The sequence below is a fragment of the Phascolarctos cinereus genome, unplaced genomic scaffold (assembly GCF_003287225.1).
Source record: "Phascolarctos cinereus isolate Bilbo 61053 unplaced genomic scaffold, phaCin_HiC Scaffold_4;HRSCAF=312, whole genome shotgun sequence".
NCBI lineage: Eukaryota > Metazoa > Chordata > Mammalia > Diprotodontia > Phascolarctidae > Phascolarctos > Phascolarctos cinereus.
In genome coordinates, this window is record NW_027555847.1 from 137,271,050 (window position 1) to 137,283,072 (window position 12,023).

The 12,023-nt window shown below is 39.5% G+C and overlaps 1 protein-coding gene across 3 annotated transcripts in view; it reads left to right on the plus strand.

Annotated features, from left to right (window-relative positions):
• The first annotated feature begins 1,054 nt into the window (after nt 1–1,054).
• The window catches only part of ZNF263 (zinc finger protein 263), a 53,462-nt gene continuing 42,493 nt past the window's right edge, over nt 1,055–12,023 (plus strand). The window contains exons 1-3 of one of the 3 annotated variants that reach the window (XM_078152635.1): nt 1,055–1,509; nt 2,770–2,938; nt 4,106–4,197. The gene's annotated coding sequence lies outside the window, so the exon portion shown is untranslated. The remainder of the gene's footprint in view (nt 1,510–2,769; nt 2,939–4,105; nt 4,198–12,023) is intronic. The other 2 variants (XM_020995465.2, XM_078152636.1) reach the window with 2 other exon arrangements.

Sequence of the window (12,023 nt, forward strand, 5' to 3'; positions counted from 1 at the left end):
ACTATTAACCTCCTCCCCTCCACCCTCAACCACAAAGCATTTCTTTAGGTGTAGGAGAAAGATGGCTCAGTGGATTGCATGCTGGGCCTGGACACTGAGAGACTCATCAATCTGGCTTCAGACACGTAGTAGCTGTCACTTAATCCTGCTGGCCTCTGTTTCCTCATCTGCAAAATGAGCTGGGGAAGGAAATGGCAAACCACTCCGGTATCTACGCCAAGGTCACGGAGAGTCAGATAGGACTGAAACGACTTAACCAGGAGGGAGGAGATGGGGGAGGAAAAGGAAGTCTGGGGGCAGTCTCCAGGGGGTACAAGGGTCAGGCAGCGGAATCTAGAGGGACCGAGCCGAAGGAAGATCCCCTCGGGACGTGACAGAGGAGCTCAGCGGACAGACATTATCGGTCGGTTGGACGTAAGGGAGGGTGGAAGCTGTTCACAAGAGCCTGAGCCGCTTGGGAGGGAGGTGGTGATGTGCCCCTTCCCCGGCGAAGACGGACGCCCACAAGGCAGGGATGACATAAAAGGAAGGGATTCTTCAGATCCGGGTTGGATGAGGTGACTTCTGAGATGCTTTCCAGCAGGGACATTTACAGAAGGGGATTCCTGCCAGTCACTAGCAAAGCCCAGGAGAAGCTTTCTTCCGGACGGCGGGGGCGGGAGAAAGAACGGAAAGAGGGGTCTGGTGGGGCGGGACCACAGGGGAGGAGTTCTCCAGGGGCGGGGCGAGAGCAGGAAGAGGCGGGACCTGAAAGGGCGGTGCCGAGAGGAGCGGTTTCCCTGGGGGCGGGGCGAACTCAGGAGGAGGAGCCTAAAGGGGCGTAGGCAGAGGGGAGGCAGTCTCCCGAGGGGCGGGGTGAGAGCAGGGGGAGGAGCATAAAAGGATGCCCCCAGAAGGGAGATCCCGTCCGAGACCAGCACAAAAGGGGTCTTTTGCTATTGAGGAGCAAGAGTGTCCCAAGGAAGGAAAGGTTGGGGGCGGGGGAGGAGATGGTTGTTCATTTTTATTGTTTATCTCATGCTTAGTTGGGGCTGCTCCCTGCCCTCTTTCCCCAAAACAATTCTCTACTAGCCTCCGCCTCTGTCTCCCCTTGCGGGCTCCGTCCCCCATCTCAGGAAGTTAGGAACAGAGCAGTTCCTCCCCCATCTCCCTCAACTGGGGCCGGAAAGTCTTAGAATAAGAGAAACCGAGAACCTCGTAATGAGTAACTCCTGGAACTACAACTCCCAGGAACGCCCGGGAGTGAACCGACCAATCAAACAGCGCTAAGGAAGCCCGCTGGGATTGATATTTCCCAGAATGCCCTATGAAAAAGAGGACTAGCCAACAGGTAGCCTTCTGGGACGGAGCCGGAAAAGGGCGTGTCCCTTCCGGTATCCCCGGAACCACGCCCTCGGAAAGACCTAGCCCAGGTTCGTAACTCTTTCAGCCTTCTTGAATCCTGACCTGATGTTGATTGTCAGCGTCCTGATTATGCCTTTGAAGAACCCTCCATAAAGAACCATCTAGGTATGGTGACAGATTTTCTTTAATCACTCCCCCTTATATCCCTTAAAGCAAATGGCTGCATCTTTTCCAAAAAGGTGCATTTGGCCTTGCAACACAGTTGATCCGGGAAGTGAACCCATGACCTTGGACGTATGAAAGAAGCCTAGGTCTGGAATTTCAGGATATCTGAATTCTAGTTGCAACTCTGCTACTAACTTGCTTTTTTGCTGTAGGTTAAGCCAGTTCATCCCTGTGCGCCTTAGTTTCTCCGTAATTAAAACCGAGATGTCGATCCTTCTAATTCTAATCTATGAGTAGGAAGAAACACTTCTCTGCTGTAACCCACTCTACTAAGTTAATTTGGGTCAGGCAAAAATTCTTTTTTTTTTCTTAAAGGCAGTTGGGATTAAGTGACTTGCCCAGGGTCATACAGCTAGTTAAGTGTCAAGTGTTTGGTCTGAGGGCAAATTTGAACTCGGGTCCTCCTGACTTAAGGGCTGGTGCTCTATCCACTGCGCCACCTAACTGCCCCCAGGCAAAAATTCTTAAAGGTCTCCATATGTCCTTGTTTCTGGAAGGAAAGGTAAGTTGGAGTTTGGTGTAATGATGAAGATGAGTTCAATTTTATAAATGTTGTGTTGAAGGTGACTACAGGACATCCAAGTGTAAAAGTTTGTCAGGCTATTGGTGATGGCTCAGTTATGGCGCGGTAGAGGTTGTTTAGGATGTCAGATAACTGCAGAGAAATTAGCTCTGTTACAAGGGGGAAATGAAGCTAAAAATATCCTCCTGAATTAAGATTTCAAGTAAAGAAAAGACAAGATAGGGAAGTGAGAATATGTTGCGAATGATATATGTCTTTGAGATTTTTGTGATGCTAATCAGTTTTCAAGATTCCTCAGAGGGAAAAGGAACCTAAGCTAGGCCAGTAAGTCCTTGGCCTTGATTGAATCCCTTTCGGAAGACCAATCTCTATTAAATGTAGGTTAACTATAAAATAAGAAATCTTAAGTTGGGAGGGAAATTAAAAAGATCATCTAGCACTGCACAGATTTCAACCCTTTATTTATTTACAGAGATTGTTCTGTCCTTTATTTTGTGCTGCAGTAGCCCACTAACCTAATGTATTATAAGGGGATTTATTGCAAAACACAAGGGAATGATCTACCTAAGTATATTAACAGGATAGTTGTTCAGTTATATGTCCAACTCTTTGTGTCTCCATTGGAGTTTTCTTGGCAGAGATACTAGAATGGTTTGCTATTTCCTTCATTTTTACAGATGAAGAAACTGAAGGAAACAGGGTGCAATGACTTGCCTACAGTCACACAGCTAGGAAGTGTCTGGGGCTGGATTTGAACTCTGGTTTTTCTGACTCCAGGTCTGGTGCTCTATCCACTGTGCCACTTAACTGCTCAGATTCATAACCCGTTTTCAAAGAGTTCTGAAGGTATGAGCTTTACCTTCTCTCAACCATAAGATATTTGTCACATTTAGCTCCTTCCTATTTTGAGATTGTTTTGGATGTTAATTTATTTCTAATTCTCTGGCTCTGGATTTCTCTGTACAAAGATGCCATTTGAAGCTTGTTGTATGTGTTTCCTTAGCTTTCACTATGTCATGAGCTAAATCTTCCCTTCTGTTCTTACTCCCATCAAACTGTTATCTTCATTCATATTACCATGAACCATCTACCCAAGCCCTAGGAAAGCTTACCCTACCTTTCCCAAGCTAGTGCCCAATTCTGCCTCTCCAACTGCCTGCTGAACATCTCAACATGAATATCCCCTAAACATCTCTAATTCAACACATATATATAACAAAACTTTTAAAAATACATTTATTAATCTTTTTTTTTGCATCATCTAGATTAGTAGCTTTTTCCCTTTTCTACACTCTCCCAGAGAATTGACCATTATAACAGAAAGGGGGTGTGTGTGGGAAATTTGGTAAAATCAATCAACACATTCTTCCCCCCACCCACCAATTTGACATATTTGATGTTTCACACCCTTTAGCCCTGACCTCTGCAAAGGAGCAGGGGAAAGTTTCTTCTCATATCTCTTCTTTGTAGTCAAGCTGATTCCTTATAATTTCACAACTTTCAGTTTTGTTGTGGTTGTTAATTTCATTCACATTGTTGTAGTTATTGTGTATGTTATTTTCCTGGGCCTGTTCGCTTTCTTTGCATCAGTCAATTCATGTTAAGCCTTCCTATGCTTCTCCATATTTATCATGTTCATATTAATACCAGCACAGTAATAGTCTATCGCATTTATGTACCACAATTTGTTTAACCATTTCCCAGTCAATGAGTACCTACTTTGTTTCTAAGAACTTATTATTTTTACACCTAAAACACCACCCCCTCCTGCTTTCTCTGTATTTGTCAACCCCTCTTTCACTTACAACCTAGAAAATCGTCCTTGGAAAACCTAAAATGTTTATGTAAATGTCAGTTTTTATTACCATGATCCTCAACTGAAGCTCTTGTAGTTACATTTATAAGTCAGATTAACAAGCATTTGTTATATGTTTACTCTGTACCAGGCACTGTACTGACATCTGAATAAGGCTCATGCTATAATTGCTTTTTCCATTTCCTCTTTCTTTTGAGGGATCTCCAGTAAACAAGGAATTCTGCATTCTACTGTATGGAAGGCTGTCATCCTGTGAAATAGTCATCTTACCTATGTTAACAAAGTGGAGGTACGGTTTATGAAGCTTCTCCCCTATATGGATTCTTTGGTGTAAGATAAGGTAATGGTAACCATGGAAGCTTTTCCCACATTCTTTACCTTTATTAAATTTTTCTATTTTACAAGTCTGACTTCTTAAAACCTCTTTTCTGGACAAAAATTTCTGGTTTTCCCTCTGTTCTTTTCTTGAAGTCATATACTTGTCTTTGTGATTTTTATTTGTCTTTCTAGGTTTCTCTAACACTCAGGATTTGGCGGGAAGGGGCGGGGGAAGATTAGAACCTTAGATCTTCTGAGTCAAGGCTTCTTAACCTGAGGTCTCTAAACTTCTTTTTAAAAAATATTTTGACAACTATCTTTCAATATAATTGGTTTCCTTTATAATACTATATACTTTGTTTTATGAATTTTCCTGAGAAGCTCTCCATAAGGCTCACCAGACTGCCAAAGAGGTCCATGACACAAACAAAAGTTAAGCCCTTTTTAAAGACAATATACTATGTGATTACATTTCTTTCTTTCCTTTTAGTTTTCATCATTCACTTCATTAAGATTTTGAGTTCTAAATTTTTTCCCCCTTTGGTGTGTAATCTGATACAGGCTCTACATATATATTCATATTAAACATATTTTCCCATTAGTCATGTTGTAAAGAAGAATTAGAACCAATGGGAGGAACCATGAGAAAGAAGAAACAGACAAAAAAAAGAGCAAATAATATGCTTCAATCTGCATTCAGGCTTCATAGTTCTTTTTCTGGATGTAGATAGCATTTTCCATCATGAGTGTTTTGGAGATGTCTTAGATCCTTGCATTGCTGAGAAGAGCTAAGTCTTTCAAAGTTAGTCATCCCACAGTGTGGCTGTTGCTGTGTACAGCGTTCTCCTGGTTCTGCTCACTTCACTCAGCATCACTTCATGTAAGTCTTTCCTGGTTTTTCTGATGTCTGCCTGCTTATCATTTCTTATGAAACGATGATATTCCATACATTCATATACCACAACTTGTTCAGCCATTCCCCAATCAGTGGGCATGCCCTCAATTTCCAATTCTTGGCCACCACAAAAAGAGCTGCTATAAGTAGTTTTGTACTTGTGGGTCCTGTTCCCATTTTTATGATCTCTTTGGGATTATGTCCTTCAGAACTTTGGATTCTGTTGTTTTCACTGTTTATCTTATGACCTGAAATAGCAAATGTCGGTGATTATTTCACTTTGGTGAAAGAATACTGGGGAAGAATAAGAAAATTAAACTACTATTGATAAGGCAGACATTCAAGAGCTCAAATTCTCTTTTGAAAAGTTGAAATCAATTTCTGGCATGTCTTATACAATATCACTTGTCACAGGACAAGCATCTCTCCGTGCATGATACATACGGCCAAAGATGCTGATGTTTTCTTAGTGTTACACAGACTTAATACATTGTAGTAGCACATACTAGGCAGTTAAGGTCCCAAACGACCAAGGCAGCCAACAATACATATTTGGCCTTTCCTCTGAACTTGCCCTTAGCTATCCTTCCTATACTCTCCTCTTACCTTTATTATGCCTAAGAGAAACTCTTTCTCCCCCAGTCATCTGTCTTTTGGCCAAGGACAAAGACTTTAATTTTTCATTGTTAGTACACCTTACATATAGTAATACATGTTGTGTTCGCATATTATAAACTTCCTTCCAGACTTTTCCTTTTAGGAAAATGGGTAGAACAAAAGCCATGACTTTTCTTAGGAAAATGGATTAAGAGTGATGAAGAAACTTAACTGTGAGTGCATTAGGATACTCCTTGCCCCCAACTGGGAAATGCTTTCCTTTCTATGGAAAGGGAAGTACACTCTTTGCCTCTTTTTTCTTTTTCTTTTCTTTTTTTTTTTTCCGATAGGCAGTGGGGTTAAGTGACTTGCCCAGGATCACATAGCTAGTAAGTGTCAAATGTCGGAGGCCGGATTTGAACTCAAATCATCCTGACTCCAGGGCCAGTGCTCTATCCACTGCACCACCTACCTGCCCCTCTGCCTTCTTTTTCAAAAGATTATTGATATAAATGTCTTGGAGCCTTGGTCCAGGAAGAAATGGGATTGTGATCTGATTACTCATCTATTCTGGAATATTAACTCAAAACTTTATTTTTGCATAATGTGATTTTCTTCTTCAGGATTCTTATAAATGTTACCTAAAATTGTTTTAAGGCATGTTGGAGGGCATGGAAGAACTATTCCAGTTTGTATATCTCCTCTTTCTAAGCTAGAAATGGTTTGGATATTAGATTAATGTTAAATTATTTCTGGAAGATGTGTGCCTAAAATATAAGGTACAGTGTTAATATTTTTCTTTACATGCTATGACTTGGAATATTTTAATAAACTCCTAAATGGTCTCTCTTTTGCTACACTCTTTCCTCCCTGCTTCCAGACAGCCTATCCTAAACACCATGACAGATGACTTTCCAGGCACCACCCTCATTTCATCAGTCTTCCATTCAAAAACCTTGTTATTAACTCTTAAGTCAAATTCGACCTCATCCTGGCATTCAGCACTCACAACAATCTGGCCCAAACTTACTTCCTCAAGTTCATACCCCAGTTTACCTTGCCTATCCTTTGAATCCCAACTCTAGGACAAGGCAATCTAGAGTAAGAGGCAGGCCAGGTGTGCAAGGTTAACAGCCACCCAGGATACACATACAGAGTATCATGAATAGTAGGTGCCAATGATACAAATGAGCTTAAGGGGCAAAAAGAGGAGCTATCTGGAGAAATGTACTTAGACAACAAACTCATTGACCAACTTCTCTTTGAGAGGTTTTAAAAGACAGAGGCAAAAATGAGGGAAAATATACAAAAGAGTGGCATGGTTCTATAAAAATAGTGTCAAAAGCCATAACCTTCAAAAGAGCTAAAGTTGGTGATTAATACTTAGGACAAAAAAAGGGGGAGAAGCTAAGATTTATTGAGGGCACAAGGAAGCTCCAGGAAGGGAGAGGACCACTGTATAGAGGCAGTAATTGGTGGCAGATGGAAGACAGAATGACTCAACTCTTTGTTTCTTTTTTCTCTTCCAAAGGGAACTTCCTTAGGATGGGGAAGGACAAAACAAAAATGTTTAGAAAAGCATTGAGTGAAATTCAAGAGAAGTGAGGACAGGATAGAAGAGTTCCTCACTGCCCACACTGAGATCAAGCCACAAAACTCAAACAGGGATGCTAGGGTTCTCTGAAAGAACTTTATGTGACTGCTAAGCCACTATTGATGATCTTTGAAAAATCATGGAGAATAGATGCAAACTGGAAGCTGAAAATTGTCCTGATTTTCAAAAAACATAAAAGGATGAGTTCCTATAGATTAGTGAGCTTGACTTTAATTTTTGGCAAAATCATTTTTAATATCTATTTTTATTTATTTCATTAAGTATTTCACAACTACATGTAAAAAATTTTAGCATTAATTTTTTATTTAAATTTTGAGTTCCAAATTCTCTCACTTCTTCCCACCCCTCCTCAACCCCCTTGAGAAAGCAAGCAATATGATATCAATTAGAATGTAAAATAATGCAAGACATATTTCCATATTAGCCATGTTGCAGAGGAAAGCACACACAAAAATAAGAAAAATCAAGAAAAATTTAAAAGTATGCTTTAGTCTGTACTCAGAGTTTATCAGTTCTCTGGAGGTGGTTTGCATTTTTCATTACCGGTCCTTTGAAATTAATTGTCTTTCATGGTTGGTCATCCTTACAATATTGCTGTTACTATGTACGATGTTTTCCTGGTTATTCTCACTTCACTTTGCATCAGTTCATATAAGTCTTCCCAGGTTTTTCTGAAACCATCCCATTCATCATTTCTTATAGCACAATAGTATTCGATTACATTTATATACCACAACTTGTTCAGCCATTCCTCAATTGGTGGGCATTCTCTGCGTTTCCAATAGCTGCCACAAAAGGAGCTACTATATATATTTGGATACAAATAGATCTTTCTTCTTTTTCTTTGTTCTCTTTGGGATACACACCCAGTAGTGCTGGGTCAAAGAGTGTGTGCATGGTTTTGTAGGCATAATTCCATATTGCTCTCCAGAATGGTTGAATCATTTCACAATTCCGCCAACAGTGCATTAGTGTCCCACTTTTTCCACATCCCCTCAAGCATTTGTCATTTTGCTTTTCTGTTGTGTTAACCAGTCTGATAGGTGTGAGGTGGTATTTCAGTGTTGTTTTAATTTGCATTTCTCTAATCAGTAGTGATTTAAAGCATTTTTTTCATAGGACTCAGCTTTGATTTCTTCTGAAAACTGGCTTAGCAAAATTCTAAAACATTACTAAAGGATGGTTAAACTATTAGAAGTAATGATAACTAAGAATAGGAGATCATCAAGGTAGGCCATGGGAAACTAATCTCATTTTCTTTTTAGGCAAGGTTACTAAATTAATAGACCAGTGTGATAGACACAGTATATCAGGATTTCAACAAGGCATATGACAGAGTGATATGGACATGAGAGAAAAATGTAGAAAGATGATAGTACAGGTTTAGAATTGGAGCCATAGTAATACTTGATGGATTGTTGTCAACCTAATGGACCCATAGTAATAATTGATGGATTGTTGTCAACCTAAAAGGTGGTCTCCAGTGTAGTACCCTAAGGTTCTGTTCTTGGTCCTTTCTGTTTAAAATTTTTATCAGTGATTTGTATGAAAAAAATACCTAGATAGCACATTTAGCAAATTTATGAATGATAAGAAATTGGAAAGGATGTTGAAATACAGAACTGAGATACAAAAGAATTCAGCAAGTTAGAAGAATAGGCTGTATAATAAAATAAAACTTAACAGAGATAAAAGTCCCATACCTAGGCTGAAAAAAAAATCAACTAAATGAGTAGGGGATGGGAAAGGTTTTTTTTCACATGAAGGTACCAATTCATGAAAAAAGTCTTGTGAGCTCTAGTGAGCTACCAGGTCAACGAGTCAACAGGATAGCATGTCAGCCCCCCACAATGCTAAAACAGTGGAGGTTATAGGCCTACTACAGTCTACTTTGATCAGACCAGGAATATTGTGTTCAGTTTGGAAGACTACTTTCTAGGAAGGACATCAGTAACCCGGAGTTCATCTTGAGGAGGATGATCAGTAGATAAGAGTACTAAAAAAAAAAGTGCCATGTGACAATTGGAAAAGAAATAAGAAGTTTAGCTTCAAGGAGAGGTTAAGTATTTAAACAATTAAAATTCAGAGAGTGGACAAATAGGATATGGTTAATTATGTTTGAGTATTTTAAGGTATAGTGGTCTGTTTGGCCCCTCCCTGGCTGGGGCCTGGTGAAGCTTGGGAGCTGAACAAGATCCACAGTGCTGGTTAAGTCCTCTCCTGCTTTGGAGAGCTAAGCATAGCTCTGCAATCCTAAGATCACAGACATAGAGCTGGAAAAGACATATTCATCATCTAGGTTTGTTTATTTAGTTATTTATTTTTAGCTTTCGGCATTCACTTTTATAAGATTTTGAGTTCTAAATTTAGTTCTTTATTTAATAAACATTTATTATCTCTTCCTTCCAATTGAACAATAAAAGAAGATCCTCACAACAAATACATAAGTCCAGCAAAATAAATTCCCATATTGGCCATGTCCAAAAAAACCTTTGTCTCCTATATTTTAAGCCTATCTGTCACCTCCGTGGGGGTCACAAAGAGTTGGACACAACTGAAGAACAACAAAATCATCTCCCTGACAGGAAGTGGTTATTGTGCTTCCTCTTCAGTCCTCTGGAATCCAGTTTGGGGATGCTACAGGAATTGCTGCTATAAATATTTTTCTGTATATGGATTATTTCCATATTTCTTTGATATCTTTGGGAAAGAAGTCTACGGTGATATTGTTGGGTCAAAGAGTATGGAGTTTGGTGATTTCAGGGCTTAGATCCAAATTGCTTTCCAGAATAGGTAGATCAGTTCACAGTTCCACCAAGAGTGCATGATGCATGATTGTACCTGTTTTCACACATGCTTTGCAACATTTTTGTCGTCTTTGTCAATTTGATGAGTATGAAGCAGATCCTCAAAGTTGGTTTGATCTGCATTTCTCTAAATATTAGTGATTTGGATTATTTTCATATGGTTGTTGATAGCTTTGATTTCTTCCTTTGAAGACTGCTTGTTTATATCCTTTGACCAATTATCTATTGGTAAATGGCTCATAAATTTTAATGAATTCCATGTATGTGTGGGAATTGAGACTTTTCCATAGTTTTGGTCAAACTGCTTTCCAGTTTTCCAAGTAGTTTTTCTTGAACTGAGTTCTTGCCCTGTTGTCTCTGGGGTCTTAGGATTTATCAAACACTAAACTACTGTGTTTGTTTGCGCTTCTCAATTTCTTAATCAGCACCAATTTTTTAAAAATACTGCTTTTTAGTATAGTTTGAGATGTGGTACTGCTGAGCTCCCTTCCTTACCACTTTTTTATAGTACTATTATTATTATTTCCTTTGAGACTCTTGACTTTTTGTTCCTCCAGATGGACTTTGTTATTTTTTCAACTTCTATACGTCTGTAAAGTGGTTATTTGGTAGTATAGTATAACACTGCATAAATGAATTAATTTTGGTAGTATTGTAATTTTTATTGGCTCAACCAACCCATGAACAATGAACATTTCTCTGTTATTTATTTCTCTGTTATTTATCTCCCTATTTCTGTAAAAAGTATTTTGTGGTTGGTTTGTATAGTTCCTAGGTGTATTCTGGTAGATGGATTCCCAGATGTTTTCTATATTCTGGAGGCATTTTGAATGGAATTTCTCTTTCTATATTTTCCTCCTGGGTTTTCTTTGTAATATAAAGGAATGGTAATGATTTATGTGGATTTATTTTATATCTTGAAACTTTACTGAAATTATTGTTTTAATTTTTTAGTTGACCTTTTAGGGTTTTCTGTGTAAATCATCCTATCATCTACAAAGAGTACTCATTTTGTTTCGCCATTGTCTATGCTTATTCCCTTAATTATTTGGACATATCTAGTTTAACTACTTCATTTTACAAATAGAGCTCAGGAATATGATACAACAAATCGATATCAGGAACTGAGCAGTTGGATCAGTTAACTGGTAAAAGACCAGAAGCAAGAGGTATTGACAAGGGTGGAAACAAGGTCAGAATCAGAAATTCACAATATGGTTTTTTCCCTCCCTCACAATAAGCTTTAAGAGAAAGGAAGGTTCTGCTTTCAGGTTGCTAGGGTTTGTTATGGGCTAATAGACAATGAGTCAAGCTAGACACAAAATGGGTTGAATTTGTGGTACTCAAGGGCTGTGTGAATCCATATGACTTTAAAGCTTGGTCATAACACTGGTAGGTGTACTCCAGACAGTCAAGACACACCCAAACCCCATGTTAACTGGAGAGATTCCAATGCTTCCATCTCTTTATCAACCTCCTTGAAATGTAGGATCAGCAAATTCTTTTCCTTCCCCGAAGGCTGGGAGGGAGGGAGAGGTTTCCATAGACTATTAGACCCATTGGTGGGGCCTTTGATGAAGTCCTTCTTCAACAATTCTGAGGCATGAAGTAGGTGAAGTGACTCCACCATGCTCTCTTTTGACTTCTAACTTACTTCGAGAAATGCTAAAGGCATAAGGGTAGAGGGGACAAGGGAGTCCATTCCAGGCATGGGTGACCACCCATGCAAAGGCACACAGGTAGGAGTTGGGAATGTTATACACGGCGAACAGCCCAACAGTTTGACTAGAACAAAGAGTTTGTGAAGGAGATTAATATGAAATAAATTAATATGAAGTAAAGCTAGATCGGGGGAGGGAGGTATTTTGCTGAGGAATCCCTCT